This window comes from Notamacropus eugenii, chromosome 4 (genome assembly GCF_028372415.1).
Source record: "Notamacropus eugenii isolate mMacEug1 chromosome 4, mMacEug1.pri_v2, whole genome shotgun sequence".
In the NCBI taxonomy this organism is placed as follows: domain Eukaryota; kingdom Metazoa; phylum Chordata; class Mammalia; order Diprotodontia; family Macropodidae; genus Notamacropus; species Notamacropus eugenii.
This window is the reverse complement of record NC_092875.1, coordinates 360,300,137-360,323,055: the sequence shown is the minus strand read 5'-3', so window position 1 is coordinate 360,323,055 and position 22,919 is coordinate 360,300,137. Positions and strand designations below refer to the sequence as shown.

Genomic DNA, 22,919 nt, shown 5'->3' with positions numbered 1-22,919 from the left:
ACCTTTATACATTTCCTTGGAAGGCCCATCCCTCTCACATCACTTACCCGAAGGTCCTCCTGACTCTCATTACCTCTCTGTTCCTTTCCAACTAATGCTATTTGCAATTGTGTTCGTAGTCTAACCAAGCCATATAGCTTAACAAGTTCAGGCCCATGTCCCTAGGACCACATTTGAACTTAGTAAACCCTACTTTAAAAAAAAAATTTTTTTTTAATCTAGACCCATGATTTCGTTGGCATAGGGACATCCTAGTGAAGAAACTACCTCTACCAAGGCAGATCAGCAACTCTTCTACAATTTATAATCCTAACAAATTGTCTGAGACACTTTTAAGTTAAATGACTTAGTGAGGGTCCCTCAGCCAACATGGAGGGCTCTCCATCCACACACTTACATTCTCTGTCTCTCTGTGTCTCTGACACACACACACACACACACACACACACACACACGGCAAAATATTAACTTGAACATCATAAATGAGCTGCTAGGTGGTACAGTGGATAGAGTGCCAGCCTCGAGTCAAGATCTGAATTCATATCAGGCCTCAGACACTTACTAGCTGTGTGACTCTGGGCAAGTCATTTAATCCCATTTGCCCCATTTTTCTCAACTGTAAAATGATTTGGAGAAGGAAATGACAAACTACTCCAGGATCTTTGCCAAGAAAACCACCCAAAAGGGGTCACAAAGAATCAGCCACAACTGAAAAATTACTAAATATCATAGAAAGCATAGATAATAAAATATGACTCCATATATAAACTCCTGGGTAGATCTACTATTCTTTTATTTTTTCATGTTTTGGATCACATTAGAACTTTTTCCTGGGAAACCTTGCATAATCACCTCCTCATCACAGTGAGAGAATCACATGGACTTCTGGTTTCCAATAAATAGTAGATGAGACCTTTGATGATTCTGATGACTTTCTCTTCTACTGGTAAGCTCGCTGTTGGCAGCATTAGACAGCCCTGTGATGTTAAGTCAAATTTTAATCAATGACCTGAACTTTGTGTGAGTGTTCCTCATTCCACTCTTAATCAGAAGATGACTTTGCCAGCGGCCAGTGCATCAGAAGATGGCAGGAGTGCAGGCCAACCACTTCCTTCCTCTTTCATCACTGTTGTGATGTTGGAATCATTCTGCCTTTTAAGACTGAGATAGCATATTTTCAGATGGCAGAATACAATTTAGTTGGTCCCTGCTATGCTGTCACTAGTGATGTGAATAATGTAAGGAACTAAGGTGGGAGTGGAAAAGAAACCAGTTGTTTCTCTCCCTATGTGGCCATGTTTCTAGAGATTTGTATTGAAGTATGCAATTCAGATGCAAACCTTCTAGTATCTTTTCCTCTTTTCATACACAAACCATGGTCCTCCAGTCAAGGACAATATAACTATCTTTTATTTCATAAATGTTTCACCTTGAGGTGAATAATTGCTATAAAGGGAAATGATTGCAGATAATCACAAAAATCATTCATATTTTACATGCATTATGAAATTAGGTATAATGACTATTTTATAAAGAAATGGCATTTTTGAAATAATTCTAATGAATTAGAGGTTGCTACTGACAGTCTGCATCGTACAAACTATAACACTGACTAACATGTTGTGTAGCCTTGGGTATCTATAGTATCTCTGTTCTACTTACTATTCACAAAAATCAAAAGGACAATTCCCACTCCACTCTTATGGTAATAAAGTCAAATGTGATATGTGCAAATTGTTTTAGCTAGAGAATAACTTAACCTAAATTTTGTATCCATCTTAACATTATACCCTAGCACCTAGCACACAGTAGGTAGGTAATATATGGTGTTAAATGAATTATGAGGAAAAATAGAGAGGAAGAAAAGATAAGAAAAACCGGAAAAAGCAAGAACAGAGAGGAACATAAGAAAACAGAGGGATATACTCTCAGACAGAGTACCTCTAAGAAAATGCTCAACCCTCAAGCCTGAAATGATTTTTCCTTCCCTAAAATTCAAATAGTACTTTGTTCATATTTCCCTTACACACATGGGTTCAATTTTTTAATGTGACTATTAGTATCATGTCATATACCTCCTACTAAATTGTAGGGTCCATAGGGGTAAGGATTGCACCTTAAGAACATGGCATGGTGGGGGTCTCTACATAATAATTGCTTACTAATGCTTGAATTACATGCCTTTGAATGAAGGAAGCATTTAAGTGCTTACTGTGTGCCTAGCACTGTGGCAAGTACTAGGAAACACAAATAGTAACATGTTCAAAATAGTAATAAGATAGTCCCTGATGCCAAGGAGACAACATACATAGGAGATTTCAGCTCTAAGTCAAACGCAAAGTTCCCACAACCTTTCAGGTGCAGAGGCAAAGAAGACTGTAAAATGTCTTCTTTAATGTTGATAAAACTGTATTGGTTTCTGATGTTGAATCCCTTCACAATTCCAAAGACTTCTTTGGCAAAGGCTTCCTTCAGGACCCATGGCTGCTGAGGAGGTAGGGGCTGCAGCACCAGGAGAAGCCATTTCCACATCACAACTCCACAGGGATTCCTTCAAGGGCTAATGGCTTGAGGGATTAGACCTGAAAACAGGAGCAGTGTGCCGGTGCTTTCTCTCCTGGGCCTCTTGGGCTTAGCCTGTCATTGATGTTAGTTGATTTTTAGTTGGTGTAGTAAGGAAAGTAGGCCCCTTCTTCACAGTGATTGTTCCTCTCTATGATGGTTTCAGGGCCCTGGCTGGGAGTAGGGTCAATGATCTGTGGGGCATTATTCCCAAGGCTCTTGAGTTCAGCATCCTGGGCCATCATCATTACACTCTGCTGACTGATGGCAGTCTGAGGTGATAGGGATGGCTTGATTTCCCTGCTTCTTGACTTTCTCTTAGATAACTTGCTACTATATATATATCTATATCTATGTATATCTATATATGAGCTATTAGTATTACCATTAAAATCTGAATAATATCTCTATTGAAAACCAGCATGACATAGTAGATAGGGAGCCACCCTCAAAGTCAAGCCCTACCTATGACATAGAAATGTTGTGCAATCCTAGGCAAGTGACTTAACTTCTTAGAATTGCACATTCTCTAAGGCTTTAATTTTTAGAGAAAGTGTCAATCTGCTCAGGTACCTCTTACTTTATATTTCAGCTATCTCTTACTAGGATATTCCTATGTTAATAAAATCATAGGTCCAGTCACATAGAAACCTAACATTTCTACTGATTAATATTAAAGTCTTGGAGGCTGTAAGCTTGGTTTTGGGTTCCCCCCCAGTTAGCAAGAATTTATTTTATCTCTCCCCTCAACCAGAATTTTTTTAAAAAGAAAAATACTCTGAGAATTCTCTGTTCACTCACTTATATAAAGTATTCACTTCATATCAATTCATATAAGTCTTTGCACCTACCATTGTGGCTTTAAATTGAGCTCGTGTTTTTTTTCCTGTTTTGTTTATCCCACTTTTTGAATAGTTTCAATTTTCCAAAGTTAGAAGCTACCCTTAACTCATGCCCTCCAGGCAATTTAATTCACTAGCTTTTCCATGTATTCCCCCAGACCCTGGGATTGGCTCCTGTTGAAACAGAAAGCATACAAGAAGCTTGCAAGTTATGACAAAAGTTTCCTTGTTTCTAGTTACCTATGCCTGCCAACCTAGAAACTTGCCTGATTTCCAGTACCCTACCTTGCATAGACTTCTGGCCCTTGTGTTTTCCCAAACTGCTCACTTCTCACCTGGTTATTGACCTTGGCTAGGCTTCCAGATTTTGTACATTCCTGCTTTCCCTGGTTTGTTGACCATTGCCTCAGTTTGCTATCCAGGGCCAGAACTCTTGACTCCAGGCTATTCACATAGGTCCATCTTTCTAATGAACTTCACATGCACATATAAGCTTGTATAAAAGTGAAGAAAACTTAGAACCGAGAAGGAAACAAAGAACCTAGCAGGAAACAAAGAACCTAACAATTATACAGGAGGGAAAAGTGCCTAGGGAAAGATGAAGAACATTGTACAAATAAATTATAATAATTTCACCAAAATGCCCTTATTGCCTAATATCATTTAATACTGTGTTGGTTGCTATAAAGATGGAGAGAACTAAGACTTACCTAGCTAGTCCTATAACTGCCTACTATAGGGAACTACAAGGAATGACTTCAGGAGTTCCCTGTCTCAATAGCAAATCAGTCTTATTTTGTATTCCACTTTGACCTTTGGACCCTCTGCTTCCCAGTCCCTGTCCCCTAGGGCTTCACTGTGACCCAATAGTTATTGCTGGATTTCTGTCATAGCTATTGCGTACCATATAAGGGCTGATATTGATACAGTGCAAAGATTATTGACTCTAAATGTCAGAGGACCAAGTTTAAATCTCACCTATGATAAATACTACCTGTATTGTCTTGGGAAAAATGGTTTAATTGGGCTTCAGTCTCCTTATCTATAAAATAAAGGAGTTAGAGAATATGGCTTCCAAAGTTTTTTTTTGTTTTTCAGTTTTAGATTTCAGGTCCTCCAACACCTCTTGCTCCTCTACTTAACCCTACTTATATGGATCTGTTTTGACTTCACCTTATAGTATTTGCACTTCTGCTATTTCCCTCCAAGTTGCTTTATTGGTCTTGAATATGTTTTTCAAATTCATTTCTTGCCATACCCTTCCCTGTTCAGCCCATGGCCATTTAGACCCCCCATCCTCCACTTCTCCTAAAAAAGATACAGGGATGTTCCTGAACTTTCCTTTCTGGCCTACTCTAATCTGACATCTATCTGTCTGAGTCTCAGTTATGACAAATCCTTCCCCTCTATGGACTTATAATCTAAGGAAGACAGTACTGATAGGGGGTTACGTATCTATGCACCAATCAGGAATTATTTATAAAATGTGCTAGTGCACTTATGCATCTAACATGTGCTGGGAATGATTACAAAACCAAAATAGTCTCTGCCCTCAAGAAGCTTATATTCCTGCTGGGAAAACTGAAAAGCAGTTGAGCAGAAACTAGATATAGACCAACATCGTATACCAAATACCAAGATAAGGTCAAAACAGGTACATGATAGACATAAAGGGGGATTACAAATTGGGGGAACATGGAAGAAATTATGTTTTATATCTATGGATAAGAGAAGAATTTATGACCAAACAAGAGATAGAAAGCATTACAGGAAGTAAAATGGATAAATTTGATTACATTAAAATAAAAAGTTATTATTGCACAACCAAAATCAATACAGACAAGATTAGAAAGAAATCATGAAAATGAGGGAAATTTTTTTTATAGCAAGTTTCTCCAGTAAATGCCTCATTTCTCAAATACACAGTCAAATATATAAGAACACAAGTCATTCCTCAATTGATAAATGGTCAAAGGGTGCAAAAACAGGCAGTTTTCAAATGAAGTAATCGAAGCTATCTAATCATATAAAAAATGCTCTAAATAACTATTGATTAAAGAAATGACCGTTAAAACAGCTCTGAGGTACCACCTCATACCTATCAGATTGGCTAATATGATAGAAAAGGAAAATGACAAATGCTAAAGGGGATATGGAAAAATTGTAAATCTCATACATTGTTGGTAGAATTGTGAGCTGATTCAACTATTCTGGAGAGAAATTTTGAACTATGTCCAAAAGGCTGTGTATACTCTTGACCTAGCAATACTACTGCTAGGTCTATACCCCAAAGACAATTTTTTAAAAAGGAAATGGACATATATGTACAAAAATATTGATAGCAGCTCTTTTTATGGTGGCAAAGAATTGGAAATCGAGGGGATGCCCATCAATTGGGGAATAACTTGTAGTTCCATAAGAAATGACAAGCAGGAGGATTTCAGAAAAACCTAGGAAGACTTACATGAGCTCATGCAAAGTGAAGTGATCAGAACCAGGAAAACACTGTACCCAATAACAACGATATTGTATGATGATCAGCTGCAAATGACTTAGCTATTCTCAGCAATACAATGATCTAAGTCAATTCTGAAGGACTTGTCATGATAAATGCTATCCAACTCCAGAGAAAGAACTGATGTTGTCTGAACAGAGACAGAAATATACTTTTTTTCAAACTTTTTATCTTGGATTTGAATCATTTTTTTGCTGTTTTCTTCACAACATAACTAATACAGAGATCTATTTTGCATGACTTCACATGCATAACCTATATCAAATTGCCTGCTGTCTTAGGGAGGGGGGGAGTGGAGAGAATCTGAAGCTCAAAATTTTTAAAAATGAATATTAAAATTTTTTTAAATGTAATTGTAAAACAAAAAATGTTTGTGTATTTTTTAAAGAAGTTTTATTCTACTCTTTCTATATAATATTCTATACATATATTATACATTCTATTCTATTCTATTCTATTAGTGAAGACAATGAGGACTCTTAAAATTAGATAGAAAATACAGAGCTAGGGGCTGGATCTGTGATTTAATCAGTATAAGGTGAAGAAATTCCTACTAAAGCAGGTGAGCCCCTTCTTTACCGGTTATAGCATGAGAGCTGCCTAGAGCACTGATTTAACCAGAGTCACACAACCACTGTGTCAGAAGCTGAACTTGAATCCAGGTCTTTCTGGCTTCAAGGCCGGTTCTCTACCCACCATACCATGAGACCTTTCTTTAGGATAGAAAAAAGCAAGCAAAATCAGTTCATGGTAAATTGTAAGGGCACAACACTACCAAAAGAGGGAGAAGCAGGAAAATTCTTCCATAGCTTAAAAGTGCACTATATATAAAAAGTCAAGATAACAATCTTTTTTTCCTTTAAGTTTTATGCTTTGTGTTCATACCTCCTCCAGATAATTTTGGAATTATTAGTACCAGTCAGATTCCTGTATTTGTTCATTTTAAACTGGCACAACATCGGAGCACCATTGTATTTTGTAAATTACAAACCTGCCAACCTGCCAAAAATGACCCGGAGGCGGTCTGATTTAGCTACACAGAACAGCTCAATCTGAGCACCATGCTCCGAGAAGGTCTTTTTTCCAGCTCTTGTTCTGTGAGAGAAAGGAGTTGGTGGTTTAATGATGACCACCATTCCCCTGAAAAACGAACAACCCCCTCATTGTTCCTTGAAAAGGGTCTGGTATGCTCACAGTTAAGCTAATTTTGAGGGTAATTATTTGCCCGTGGAGTTTTCAGCCTGGATAATGAAAGGCTTTATCCAGCCACTCAATAGAGTCGGTACAAACAAGCTCTGTCCTTTTCTTCCTACCATCCCCTTCCTTGAAACAGGGGCACCAAGGCAAAATCATGTAGTTGGTTAGCTTTATATCCAATTGTTCTTCTAGGCTCCTTCTCCCACCATCTTTCTTCTCCTGAACACTATTCCCAAGGGTCCAGAGCCCTTTCCCTGTCCACTGGCTAACAGGGTCCATATAATTGCAACTCAAACAGACTTAAGCTATTGGAAGGAATCCCTAACTCTCATTGTGAAAAATCTATCCAAATCTATTATTTCCCCATGATATTAGATTATAATCTTCCTAAAGGGAGAAGGCAAGATTTGATATTTCTTAAGGGTAGAAACACTCATTTTTATGCCCCAAGTGCCAAGTACAGCACCTGGCATGGAACAGACATTTAATAAATTCTTATTGATGGAAGAGAAGTCATGTAAAAGATGATGTCTGGGGGGTTTTCTGTTGGTGTTTTGTTCAATGGACAAAACCAGCAGGAATTGGTGTGGGGATGGAGATAGTTGCTGAGAGACAGCTCTAGGCTTGATGTGAGGAAATACTTCCTAGTGTTTAGATCTATATACAAATGGGAAGGACTATCTAGAGAAGTAAGGGGTTCACCATCCCTGAAAATCTTCAGAACAAAGAAGAAGGAATTCTTCTTGATGGGTATGTTATAGAAGGAGAATCTTGGTCTGGTAGAGGTCACATTAGATGGACTCTAAGGTCCCTTCCAACTTTGACATTCTGTGATTTGGTGTATGCCTGAAAGTAATATAGTACATTACTTTTAACTAAATCAACTAGAACAATAGAGTCATAGCATTTTGAGTGAGAAGGGAACTTAGCTCATTTTATTAATGAGGAAACATCCCCAGAGAAGTTAACTGACATAATCAAAGTCTCACGTGTAGGAACTGAGATTCTAACTCTGGCCCATTATTTCTACCTAATCCTCTCTCCTATCCCCCTCAAAAAACAAAAACAAAAAAACAAACCTATGACTCACAAATGAGCGAGGTCAAACTGCACTTTCATATCCATCAACCATCTGGAGTTTAAAAAGTGCCTTCTTAAGTTGCAGAGCCCTGATACCACTTTCTCTCTAGTGGAAGACCTATTGGCTCATTTTTAGCAGTTTTATGACTTTTTGAAATAGCTATTTTATAAACAGCTTTTTATATGTTGTTGTGCCACTATATCTCATTATGTCCAGTCTGTTGACTTGGTATCGAAAACTGTCACCAGAAAATATGTTTGCATCTTCCCTTAAAATTTGTGACGTTGAGCTGAGTGAGTTTGAGGGAGTCTGACTGGTAAGAATGCTAGCTTTTAAAAACAATATTGATAATAGCAATAAATTGTCAAACTTGGGAGCCTAATTAAAGTCAGCAAAGTGAAAAATGAGGCCCTTAAAACAACTCGTAGTTTGGGACCCACAAAACTTGTCAAAACATGAAATGTGCTTCAAGACATTGGTGTTTGCTTCAAGAGTCTGTTTATTGCTCAGTCTCAGTCCCATTTCTCTTTGGTCCTTCCTAAATCTTTGATGTTAAAGAAGTAGGAGGGGGAAAGAGTGTAAGCTATCTGGAAATGGCTGCTGTACCAGTTCTCCCAGAGTCCCTCTAGTTGAGGTGTCCATGACAGAAATCACTGCCTTTCAGTCCCATGATACTGCATAATCTGAGAATGCAGACTTAGATGACTCAAAGTCTAACATTAAAAAAAAAAAACCAAAACAAAAAAAAAAACCCAGGCTAGGGAGAAATTGACCCACACCACAATGATCATTTTTTGAAAATTAGCTTCTATTTCCATTTTCTCCAAATCCCATTCCCCATCTTCAACTCCATCCTTTCCTACCTCTTTACTCCTCTAAGAGATCCCCTTTGTGCATAGACTTTCGAAGTCTAGAAGACAGAGTTGAACTTGGAGTCAGAATGTTGTTGTTCAGTTGTTTCAGTCATATCTGACTCTTTATGACCCCATTTGGGGTTTTCTTGTTGAAGATACTGGAGTACTTTGCCATGTCCTTTTCCAGATTGTTTTACAGATAAGAAAACATTATTTACATTAATTCTGAACCAATCAGGACCCAAATAGTCACCAAGTAGGGCTTGTTCTGGGACCAGAGTGATTTGAGGTTAAGGCTGGTCTTTAAGAGAAAAGACCACAACAACCAAAAAAAAGTTTTAGAGATTAAAACTTATATTGCCTTTGGGCAGAGCACCAGCAGGTAAGGGTATGATACCCTATGAAAAGAGGGGCAAGAGGGGTGAGATGCTGCTCACCTGGAAATTTGGTCCCTAGTTGGCAGAGGTTTCTGTTTGTCCTTTATTCTCAAAGAGGACCATGACATTAGGGAGGTGATACCATGATGTTTGGGTCTTCCCCTCCCAGATCTATTTTTTTTTTTAAAGGAGGCCATTCTTTGCCTCATTTTTTATTAAGCCTTAATCATGGAGTGGCAGTTGCCTTGGTCAAACTGAGACCTCTTAAAGACCTTAGCTTGAAAAGACTAAGGACCCCCTACTACATTCAGGGCCATCTCCAGTCATCCTGATTTATAACTTGCCACTGTATCCAGATGGCTCCAGAGGAGAAAATGAGGTTGGTAACTTTGAACAGTCCTCTTTCACTTAAATCTAATTCACTTGCATGTCATGACATCACCCCTGATATCACGGCCCTCTTTGAGAATGAAGAACAAACAGCAACAAACAACAGACGAGAAACTGAGGCAAACAGGGTTAAGTGACTTGCTCAGGGTCACAAAGCTAGTAAATGTCTGAGGCCAGATTTGAACTCAGGAAGGTTAAGTCTTCCTGATTCCAAGCCCAGCACTCTGTGCACTATGGCACCACCTAGCAGTTCATATATTGCTCTCTTACTAGTTAGGCAACCCTGGTCAAGTTCAACCTCTTTAAGCCCCAGTTTCCTTATTTGTAAAATGAAAATACTGTGAGGGTCAAATAAGATTTTGTATATAAAGTAACTAGACAATTTAAAAAATGATATAAACATTGGTTATCATCTCTCTAACCACGTTTGGGACAAAGACTGAATTGTCTCAGTGTTTAGGAGTAAATCTGTTCTTTGTAGGCAAGAATGAGTGACTAGTTTCTCAGCACTTCCATTCACCTAGTCAACCATGTTAAATATTTCAATAGAAAGAAGCTTTGAGGTTACCATTCCTCCTCCTCATCTTATACATACAATCATTTCCTTAACTTCTCACATCTGTTCCATCTGTTTCTAATTCCCAGATAAAGGCCTTTGTTAATATCTACCTGGCCTAATACAATAGTGCTCTATCTCGTCTTGTTTCCAATCTATATTTGACAGAACTGTCAGATAAATCTCTCTTATACACAGGTCTAAGCAGGGTAATCCTTACCTCACAGCCGTTCCAAAGTGGCTCCCTAATGCCTTCAGGGTAAAATTAAAATACTTAACTCATCATTCAAGGTACTTGAAGTTTGGCATACAACTCCCCTCCACAAACATTCCAGTCAGATTGAACTCCCCCAAACTCTCTCATTTCTCTCCCTTTGCTCACAATGATCTCTGCCTATTTCAATTTTATCTATCTTTTAATATTCAGCTTAAATGGCACCTCCCCCCCTTCTCCTGGAAGGATTTCCTTTTCATCACCTCCAAGTTAGAAATGAACTTTCTTTTCTTAGATCTCAATGTGATTGTAATTCACATATGCCCTAGTCATGATCTATTTCCAATTCTATTAACTTGTACAGGTATTCATTCTATCCTAGATTACAATGTCTCTGCTAGACAATGTCTCTCTGCTAGATTGTAAGGACTGTGTCTAACCTCTCTCTGAATCTCTACCAAGAATCTAGCACAGTGTGTGTACAAGGAAGGTCCTTTATAAAGCTTGGTGAATTGAATCAGAGGGAAAAATCAGTCTATTTTTAAGAAGGAAATAGAGGAAAGTGTACTTACTGGTATTAGAATCAGATGGCTTGGGTTCAATTACTAGTTTGACCACTTACTGGTTGAGAGAGCTTAGAGAAGTCCTTCAAGCTCTCAAGAATTCAGTTCATATAAAATAAGGTAGATGGATTAGATCAATCTCTAAACTTTCTCCCAGGACCAACAGTCTGTGAATAGGAAAATCAACACTGCCTATTCTCTTCTTTCCCTTTCCATCAAATATAATCATGCATAACTAACTTAAAACTTTCATTTCTGAAATTCTGATTCAATAAAATGAATTCTTCACAGACTTTCTACTGATTATTCCTTTGTCCTACACCAATTTTAGTTTTCTACATAACTATCTTTAGTTTGTTGTTTGGTCAGGCATTCTCCTTTAAAATAACCTGAACTAAGCATTCCATCCAACTTCAAGCCACTCTCATGAATTGTGACATCAATAATTTGTGAGGGAACTGTACCTCTGCTCCACGGAGCATTACAGGCTGAGTTACTGAATTAAGTAGGATTGTCCTGGCAATTTGTCTGGGGTTGTTCATGAAATTTTCTGTTTATGAAATAGGCGCAGAAGCAAGGACAGAGAAAAACTAGAGATACTTAATCACTTCAATCAGAGATCTTTGTTTACTTTTCCTGAATATAGCAAAACTTTTCTCTTTAGAGATGGACTTGAATTTGTTCTACTCAAGAAATAAATTTAAACTTGCATTTAATTTCTTTTTTAAAGCAGAGATGATTACATCTAGTCACCTGGGAAATAACAAATTACGTCAGCCTTACCAATTCTGCCTCTAAGTCATCCGGTCCAGAAAATTTTCTTTGGTCCCACCCAAATTTACCAAGGGTACCCTCCAACCTTCTCTCAATAGCCTGACAAAAACCATCTGCTATTTACTGAAATTCCACGACAAATATGTTCAAAGTTCATTTAAAACACAATATCTATGAAAAGAGCATGCAGGAAGGAAACCAAGGAAGACAGGATGATAAAAGGAAAAGGATATTTAATTTCTTACTCTTCTGACTGTTCAACTGAAATAGGCCCTAATTTCTATTTATATGGTATTTAAAGGTTCACAAAACACTATCCTCACAACACTCTTGTGAGGGAAGTTCAAAAATAGAATATATTGTTCTCATTGCATAGATAAAGAAAATGAAGTTTAGGAAGACCAAGCAATTTGTTGAGGACCACATAGCTAGTGAGAGTTGGGATTCCACCTCTCCTCTCTGCTTACTCCACTCCCCGCATGCTTTCTATTAGGATTTCACATATGGGCCAGAACTTGGTGGGAAGCAATATGTGGAAACAGAGTTGAATTTAGAGTGAGAGAACTTGGTTTCAAATGCTGGTTTTGCCATTTCACTACCTGTGTGACTCTGGATACATCACAGAACCTCTCTGACTCATTTCTTTCATTTATAAAAAGAAAAAGTTTTACTAGACGACCTTATAAGTCCCTTCCAACACTAAATCAATGACTGTGGCCCACTTTTCCAATTCCACCTCTTGATACTTCCTCTCAGACAATGTCAAATTGTATTAACAGCTCCAGAGTCAGAGAAAAGGGAGAAAACAGTCAAATCTGAGTCATACTAACTACAGGGAATATTAGTCTGAATTTATGAAAAGACTAAATTTTTGAATACTTATTAGGCAACCCATACAATAGCCCAACACCCTGAAACATGAAAGGCAACCTTACCTGCTTGCAACCAGAGGTGGATCCACTCCAAAGAGGCATCAGAGGAGCAAAAGAACCTTCAAAGGTAAGCAAAAAGGAGGTGATGGCCATCAGGGTAGAACTTGACAACACCTGAGCTCTCCAGCCTCTTCCCTATGCTAAGACTTTTATAGTGATGACGCTGGGCATGAACTAGATCCAGGTGCAGACAGTGGAGGCAATGAGGTAAACCAAGGAGCCAACAGGCATCAGGAGCCACAGTAGCAATCACAGTGGGATGGGAGATGGTCAGAAGTGGTAGAGTGGCTGTGACAAAGCACAATGATCCCAGACTATACAGATGCTTCTGTCTTTCGTGATTCGGGGCAAGTGGGTCTCCCAACATTTCAACTAACACTCAACTCCTCCATTCAAAATTTGTGTTTTTATGAACAGGTGAAAGAGGTGTTGCATATCTTCACTGATCCTTTTATGCTTTTACTAACCCTATTACATGAGTGTCATGACTATACATGGAGGCTTGATTAGGAAATAGCAGGGATCAAAATGAAGGAGAAGAGTTTTCTTAGAGTCAGACTGGGTCAAAAGTGCCACAGTATGATTGGATGGCCCACACAATACAATCCAAAAAGGAGAGAGACACTAAATGAGCATCATGCATTAGAACCTTGAGAGAAAGTTCCTAGGACATCTTAGATTTCATAATAATCAAGGAAGGACATAGTCACACATATGATTTTAATTTTTTTAATTAGAGAAAAATAGGCATAATCTCATGAACAGAAATTCTAAAAGCAAAGACAGCTCAAAGCAGGGAAAGGAGGGTCTCAAATCAAATTGTGAAAACATAATTATAAATAGTCATTGTGGTGTAGTGAATAGAGAGCTATCCCTGAAGTCAGAAGGATCTGAACTCAAGTACTGCCTCCAATGGGCTGTTTGACCCCAGATAAGTTAACCTCTCTCTCCTCTAAACAAGTCTGGATTCTGGGTCCTATTTCATCCTCATGAATGAGCTTGCAGTCATATGCAAACTAGAATTAATAAAGTTTAATACTTTCTCTTTGCTCAGCTGTCCAGACACTGGTAAGGATCTCTGACTGCTTTTGGCCTCAGTCATCCCAGCATGCAACAGGGTGAAAGGATTTAGCAGCCAGATCATAATATAAAAAACTCCAAAAAAAAGTCTAAAAGTCCATTGCAAACTGCAAAAATATTGAGGTAATGAGCTTAGGATTTGGGGTTGAAGGACCAAAGTTGAAGGACCAAAACCTGCTTTGTTTTATTAGCTTTATGATCTGAGGAATGTCATTTCACTCCTTTAGGCCTCAGTTTCCTCATTTGTAAAACTCGAGTGCTGGAATAGCTGACACCTATAACAGAATTCCAAGTGCTACGATAAGCTCTATTAGGCATTTCCTAAGGGACTAATTCAATGTCGATTAACTGAGAGGGAAACATATTTTTTCATTACCTTGCATTAACCTGTCACAAATTTCCAATTCTTTATAGGTCATTTACAGTTCAATTCAATTCCAATTATTAAGCAGCTAATCTGTACAAAGCTATGTGCTAGTAAAAGGGATACAAAGATGAAAAATGACATGGTCTCTGCCCTCAAGGCGCTTCTTCCAAGGACACCAGAACTTTCGGCTATCATCTCAAATGCAATATGGGTGAAATTAAACTCATCATTTCCTTCCATTCCAAACCAGGTTCCCTTCCTCGTGGCCCCATTCCTGTCAGAAGTATCACCATTGGTCCAATCTCCCAGGCCAGAAAATGTGGGGTCAGCTTTGACCCTTTTCTCTCTTTTATTCCATCATCATTCTTCCATCATGCTGCTCTTCTTTCTTGTGTGGAATTACTTGTATGGATTACTTGTGCCTGACCTGTGATAGAGTCTTCTGAGCCCACATTGGTCTGATCACCCACAGTTGGACATGCTGTACTTTGACCCCAACATAGAGATGTCATTTTGGTCCTCTTCAAAAACAAAGTAAAACAACCACACAACCAGCTCTTCCTTCTGCATTGTTTGTTCGTCCTTCATTGCCGAAGAAGGCTATGCCATCAGAGAAATGATGACATGACTTGCACTTAACTTTGTTTCTGTATGAGGGTCACCAGCCTCACTTCTCCTCCAGAGCCATCTGAATCCAGTGACCAGATATTCATCAGGATGACTAGAGATGACCCAGGATGAGCCAATTGGGGTTAAGTGACTTGCCCAAGGTCAAGTGTCTGTCAAGTGTCTGAGGTGAGATTTGAACTCAGGTCCTCCTGACTCCTGCTCTATCCACTGCACCACCTAGCTGCCCCTCCTTCTGCATTACATCCCACCTGGAGCCTAAATTTATCCAGAAACCAAGTCCTGCCATTTGTTTCTTCAGAGAGTTTCTATGATGTGCTCTTTCTTCTCCTTTTCCAGTGCTGTCATCCTAATCTGTGTCCTATTCATCGTCTTTCTCTTTCTTCTAATCCATCACTATGAGAATAAGTTTTCTCAGCCCCATTTTCATTATGTTACTCCTCTTCTTAACAACCTACAATGGCTCCCTATTGCTTTCTGCATCAAATTCATATTTATTTCTCCAACTTTCATAACCTCATTCCTCAGACTTATTCCCTACTCTTTTCTAAAATGTCTTTTGCTCTAGTCAGGCATAGATAATCCCTGACTTGTAAAGGGTGTATTCATTCCTGCCCCAGTGACTTAGCGGTGTTCTTCTCTCTGCTTAGATTTCTCACCGTCTTCCCATCAATTTATCTGATATGACTCACTTAAAAGCAGCTAAGTAATGCAGTAGGCAAAGCAGTAGACAGAAGACCTGACTTTGAATCCTGACTCAGATATCCATGAACTATGCGACCTTGTGCAAGTTGATTTAGGTTTTTGGGTCTCCGTTTCCTCTATAAAACAGTGATAATAGCACCTATCTTACAGGGATGATATGAGGTCAAATGAGATAACACATGTAAAAGACTTGGCGAGCCTTTAAGTGTCATATTAAAGCTCATATTATTATCGGTGTTGTTCTTCAGAGGCTGTCTACTCCATTGAAGCCTCTTGTGAGTACTACAACTTACAATGAATTTCCCTTGTTTGAATTCCTATTGGCTTTTGTAGTCAGCCAGTGCCACAGAGTTTAACATTTAATTGTTCCCTATTTCTTTTGTGGATTAGATTTCCCTCCTTGACGTCCAGGAAGTTGTCTGTACCTCTTCTCTACCTCCTACAACCCATAGCACCATTGGGAAAGATAGTAGGTACTCTATAAACACCTGCTGGGTGATTACTTTGCTGGAGCAGGTCAGATTAGTTCCCCACAAACTCCCAAAGTATCTCTTTTGTTTTAATTAAGCTTTTTTTTCAGTCAGTAAAAATCTTCTCTCTCTCCTCCCCATCCCCATTACCCATAATCAAGAGAAAAAGAAAGCCTATAACAAATATATGTGTACGTTTGTTTTTGTCTTGCTTGAATGGAATGTTTCTAGCTGGGGTTTTGTTTTTCATATACACATATATATGTACATGTCTCTATATAGATGTGTATATATATGTATGGGTGTATGTGTATATGTACACATATGTATGTGCATGTTTCATTCTGCATTCTGTGTCCTTTTTTTCCTATCTGGAGGTGAATAGCATGTCTCACTGTGAGTCCTCTGGAAACAGGATTGGCCATTACACTAATCAGAGTTGCTAAGTCTTTTAAAGTAATTTACCTTTACAATATTGTTGTCATTATATGAATCATCCTCCTAGTTCTGCTCACCACATTCCGCATCAGTTCATGCAAGTTTTTCTCCAGGTTCCCCATCATCGTCTTACCACACATTAGTATTCCATCACATTTATATACTAGAGCTTATTCAACCATTTTCCCATTGATGGGCATCCCCTAAGTTTCAGATTCTATAGCTCAAAAATTTATAGCTCAAAAAGAGCTATAAATAATTTTTGTGCAGCTTTAGCATATGTTTTCCTTAGAACTAATCCTTCCATTAATCTACCCTTCCTCTAATTCCCCCTTCTCTTTTTTTCCTCCTATTTCTCTTTGGGGTAAAATGTATTTCTATATCCAATTATATGTGTGTATGTATACTCTTCCCTCCTTTAACCAATTCAGATGAGAGTGAGGTAAAGCATCAGCTGATCACCCACCTCTTCTTCCCAAGGTCTCTCTTAATAGGTTTCAGTCTAGCTCCAGTTATTCTAAATAATGGAAAATCAAAGTGAAAAAGAAAAAGAAGCTATTTGATTTAGCATATTGAATAAGGTTTAAATGATCTGAGTATTACATCCGGCCTTTTAGAAAAGAAAATTCCTAGAATGCAAAGACAATGTGTATATGACATTGGTATTGTAGACAACATACTGCCAATTGGGGGCATCCCACTATAAATTAAATATTATGTCCCAATCAGCACTCAGCAGTGAGGCAGGTCTGGCATGGAAGTCTCTCAACTGGGAAGGAAAAAGGCCCTGCAGAAACAGATGGTTAAAAAGAACCAGGGTTCAAGCTGAATATATGTAGAAAGTCTGGGGAGAGACAAAGGAGAAACATACCTGCCCTATCCCTACCCTCAGAGAGCTCACAGATAATGCCATAGGCAAAAAAATAGATGATGTATGTGTATGTGTGTGTGTGTATGTATGTGTAGGAAAATATATATGGGGAACATACAAGACCGGTTGATCTTAAGCAGGGACACCAAGTGTAATGGATAGAGGCAGGGTAACGCTGGAGCCAATTTGAACTTTTGGAGAAGTAATTATTAAACATTTACCAGCACACCATTGGATGCACAGCTCTCAAAGCCAATATATTAAAATGTCCAATACACTGATCTTTGGCAAACAAGACAAGAAAGAAAAAAAAAAAAGGTGGGATTTTTTTTCTGTCACTATAATTTTGTTTTTAAAATTGTATTTTATTTAAGCTGTGTATTTTAAAAGTTATTTGTCATCTGCTGGGGCCACTGTGTCTGCTTTGTTTATAAATGTGTAGTTTTGCTGTAGACCTAATTTCCCAGAGCTTTAAACCTTACCTTATGAACCATTGCAGAAGTCAGTGTAAGCCTTTGTTTCCAAGTTTACAGGGACTATGGAGAGAAGGCAAGAGTGAACCAGTCCTAGAGATGCCTTGAGATGTCTGTGTTTTGTTTTCATATTGAATCTTTCTCTGGATTGCAATTAAGTGTTTTCATTTGATTTGTGCAATAACTCAATGGTTCAATGAGATCCCTAGAGTCAATAATCCAGAGAGAAGTTGGATGTCTTTTGCTAAGTAAACTGAGACATAAGGTCTGCAGTACAGTTGCTGTGCTTATGCAGGGCTATTCTCTGTCCCATTTCTTGGGGAGTGGAAGAATAGAAAGGGATGGAGGTATAGGAGGAATCCTTTTTTCCAGATGAAAGTCTTCTCTGTGGTTGCCTCAAAAGAATCCTCGGGAAACCCCAACCTGTATTGGCTTCTTCAGTGATAATGCTGAGGTGGGAGTAGGGTAAGTGTGCACAACTGAAATGAACTGCATTGGAAGTGGGAGCAGAGATGCACTCTCCAGTCCTATATAGACATAGGGAGGTAGCATTCAAGCATCTTCAAGGACCTCTCGCAGCAAATAAGAGAGCTCCCTATGGACCCAGGAGAGAGCTAATCCTATGCAAAAAGGAACAGACACTGGGAATCCAGCTAAACACAAGTCAAATCAGCTAGCTGGCACAATGTGTTGGCTCTGGAGTCAGGAAGATGGCCAAGTCACTTGACTTCTGCCTGCCTCAGTTTCTTCAACTATAAAATGGAGATAATAATAGCACCTACCTCCCAGGGATCAAATGAGATGATATTTATAAAGCACTTAGCACAGTGCCTGACAAATACTATAACTGTATAAACATTAGCTATTATGATTATTAAACACATATAGTGATTATTATTATATCAAACACTTTTTATCCAAGGGTGGGTTGCATGAGGACTCTACAAGGAGAGAAAGGACTTCAGGGACCTTCAGGACCAGAGTTATCAATTGCCTGGGCCACACATCTTCCCTACATCACCAATGTACTCTGTGCCCATCTTGCCACAGATATAAGGTGTATTTGTGGGAGAGTACACTGAAGGGAGAATCTTCTGCAGCTGCTGCTCTTACTCTACCATCTTAGTGAACATCTTTGCTTTGAGCTAATTGTGTCTATCGACTGCCTTTTAAAGGTAAGCCCATGAGCCATAACTTTTGGTATTCACTTCGAACCTCAAGATAGTAGTTGCCTAATAGAAACTTAGACCAAACCTACTAATGTAAGAGCAGGTTAGGAGATTGAGTCCAGAAGAATTCTACACTAAGACTAAAATGTGGAATTCTAAATTACTCACAGCTGTCTGTTTTTGGAAAAGGTGCTACTTGAAGTCCTGTTACCTTAAGTAGAGTCTCTTTATTTAAAAAGGGAAGAGAGAGGAAAAAAAATCTATAACTTCCATCAAACAGAACAAAAAATGTCCATCTGTGTGTGGCTTCTGGACCAGGTAGCTATCACCCACAAGAGCTTTATAATAGCTAGCACTTATATAGTATTTCACATATGTTGTCTCATTTGGTCCTCACAACAATCCTGTGAGATACGTGTTAACTAATTCTTTTCTAGTATGAACCATTATTGTTTCAAAGACATATAGAACTTGGAAAGATTTCAAGAGGCCATATAGTCAATCCCACTGCCTCCAGGCAAACAACCACCTCCATAAAGACCGTTGTCTAACGTTTGTCTTTAATGTTTGCAATAAAGGGAAGTTGGAAGCTATTAGTTTTTCACAACAGAGAAATTCTTCCTATATCAACACTAAACTGCCAAAACTGCCATAAACCCCATTTCCACACCCAGAAATAAAAAGCAGATGCTTGTACTGTGACCCATGTAATATCTGTTGATGCTCAGAAACATTTTCTCTTAGAATTTTCTTCTCCAAAAGCTCCTTTTCTTCAGCATTCTGACTTCTTCACCTTCTCCAAGTTAAAGTTAGAGAATGACGAGAGTACTGTCTATCTGTGGCTGCTTCTTTCTCTCTTTCTCCCTCCTATCTTTTCTTTTTGAGTCAGTTTTTTCTGTTCTGTGTCTATTTATACCCAAGCTGGTCATTGTAGCCTCAAAATGACTAAGCAGTTTCCATGCTAACAAAGAATTTTAGAATAACAAAAGATAAAGAAAAAAGGAAATTTAATTGTGTTTACAGATGCTTCTCCAGAGCAGCCTTTTTCCCTTGGTCAGTCAGGGCCTTATCATGACTCCTGTGAGGTAAGCCTTACTGGTGAAAGTGCTACTGACATATGCATTTCTACCTGTAGAAGGTAGGATAAGTGTTGGATCAAACCTCTATTATTATACTTATTGTTATTATTTTATATTTATCATCCACTATGACTGCATTTACAACTGCCATTTTGGGGGACACCTTTCTTTTTTATTGTTTATTTATTTTTAACACAGTTTATTACAGATCAAGCAGTTCAAACTTTTGGTCAGGTGATACATCTTTTTAAAGCATTTACAATGTGGACCACAAAAGAATTTTTTTTTTAAACATTAACCAGCTGAGACACAGATATTATTTATGTTGCTAACTTCACAAGCTCTTGACCTAATTGTCTCCACAGTATTACTAAGAATTAAAGGACCCTAACTTATTGCTGTTGGTCTAAAGTCCTATGCCTAATAGTTTAATTTTAGACAACCTCAGATGTTCACCTACCCATAATCTATAACTGAATAGATCTGGTATTAAACTTACAAACCTTTTGACTATAGGAAATTGCCACCAATAGTAAGGACATTGGAGGGATACAATATCTCCCCAACTTCATGTCAGCCCCAGGCAGGATTAGACTATCCACTTGCTTTCAGTCAGGCTTAAAGTCTGCCAGGTGTCAGTGGGGAAACTGAGTCAGGAGAATCCCACCTCAGCCCATGCTGAACAGCTGCTCTCCCACACTTCCCCTGAGATCACCTATGCAGTTCATACCAGCATCTCATCAGCTTACTGGCATCATATATTGGAGGCTCAGATCGCCTTTCTTGCTTCCCATACCTGGAGTTAGACTCAGAAGAACAGTCACTTAATAGTCCCATAGCATCTAAAAATAGCAAGTTCCAATAACCAGGTTTCAAATATGATTATAGTTTCACTTTGGCTAAGGAACATCTTTTGAGGCAAGTCTTAAGTGTCTTACGTCTTCCTATACATGTTCTAGTTCCTGATTAAATGGCAATCATAAAATCTAATTTACCATTAAAACCTTGACTTTTCCTTCAATGACAAATTTTACCCGAGGATGGGAAATTTAGACTGAAATTCTTTTCTCCAAACTAAAGATGTCATTGATTTATTCTCAGTAATTAATTCAGTCTATTGTTTTAATACTAATTGCTTTTACCTCACTTTTGTAACATGTCCAATTTTTCTCCCCATCACTCCCCTCCCCCCGCTTCCTAAAACCTTGCATTCTGATTACTCCTTCCCTCAATGTACCCTCCCCTCCATCACACCCCAACCCTCTCCTATCCCCATCTTCTCTCTTTTCTTGAAAGGCAAGATAAATTTCCATATCTGTATCCCTGTAGTTCTTATTTCCTGATTATATGCAATAAAAATTCTCAACATTCGTTTCTAATACTTTGAATTCCAACTTCTCTCCCTCCCCAGCCCCACTGAGAAGGGAAGCAATTCAATACAGACTAAATATGTGTTGTTTTGCAAAAGACTTCCATAGTAATCATGTTGTGTAATACTAATTATGTTGCCCTGTGACCTACCCTATCCCCCCTTATTTTTCCCCCCTACAATTGACCTTGTCCCTTCTCAAAAATGTTTATTTCTAGTGACTCCCTTCTCCCATTTGCCTTCCCTTCTAACATTCCCCTTGCTCCACTTGTCACCTCCTCTCCTACTTTCCTGAGGTATATATAAATTTTCATATCAAATTTAGTGAGCATGTTATTCCCTCCAGCCACATGTGGGGAGAGTAGCTTTATTCCCTCCCTCCCTTTCTCCCTTATCTCCTCCATTGAATAAGATTTTTCTTATCTCTTTTATGAGTTATAGCCTGCCCCATTCCATTATTCCCTTTCTCTTCCCAGAATTTTCCTCATTCACACCTTAATTTTTATTTGTGTGTGTATGTGGATATCATCTCTTCTGATATAACACACCCTGTAGTCTCTATCTATCTATGTGTATGTGTGTGTGTATGTACAATCTCTCCAACTACCCAAATACTGAGAAAAGATTCAAGAGTTAAAAAGATTTTCTTTCCATGTAGTAATGTAAACAGTACAGCTTTAGAGAGTCTTTTATGATTTTTCTTTTCTGTTTACCTTTTCATGCTTCTCTTGATTCTTGTCTTGGGAAGTCAAATTTTTAAATACAGATCTGGTCTTTTCCTCAACATGAAATCTTGAAAGTCATCTATATCACTGAATGATATTTTTTTCCCTTGAAGTATTATATTCAGATTTGCTGGGTAGGTGATTCTTGGCTTCAATTCCAGTTCCTTTAACTTCTGAAATATCCCACTCCAAGCCCTTCAATTGCTTAATGTTGAAGCTGACAGATCCTGTGTTATCCTGATGGTATTTCCATAGTACTTAAATTGTCTCTTTCTAGCTGCTTGCAGTATTTTCTCCTTGATCTGGGAACTCTCAAATCTGGCCACAATATTCCTAGGAGTTTCTCTGTTCGGGTTTCTTTCGGGAGGTGATCAATGAACTCTTTCAATATCCGTTTTGCCCTCTGACTCTATAACATCAGGGCAGTTTTCCTTGATAATTTCATGGAAGATAGTGTCTAGGCTCTTTTTTTGATCATGGCTTTCAGGTAGTCCAATAATTTTTAAATTACTTCTCCTGGATCTATTTTCCAGGTCAGTTGTTTTTCCAACGAGTTGTTTCACCCTATCTTCTATTTTTTCAAATTTTTGGTTTTGTTTACTAACTTCTTGGTTTAACTCATAGTCATTCTTTTCCCTGAACTCAGTTCTCTCTTTCGACAAATTATTTTGTTCAGTGAGCTTTTGAAC

General features: G+C 38.4%; 1 long non-coding RNA gene across 2 annotated transcripts in view; it reads right to left on the bottom strand.

The window, feature by feature from the left end:
- The window catches only part of LOC140501620 (uncharacterized), a 104,517-nt gene extending 91,532 nt beyond the window's left edge, over positions 1-12,985 (bottom strand). For both annotated transcript variants that reach the window (XR_011966268.1, XR_011966269.1), the window contains exon 1: positions 12,861-12,985. This is a non-coding gene — a long non-coding RNA (uncharacterized lncRNA). The remainder of the gene's footprint in view (positions 1-12,860) is intronic.
- Between the last annotated feature and the right edge of the window lie 9,934 nt (positions 12,986-22,919).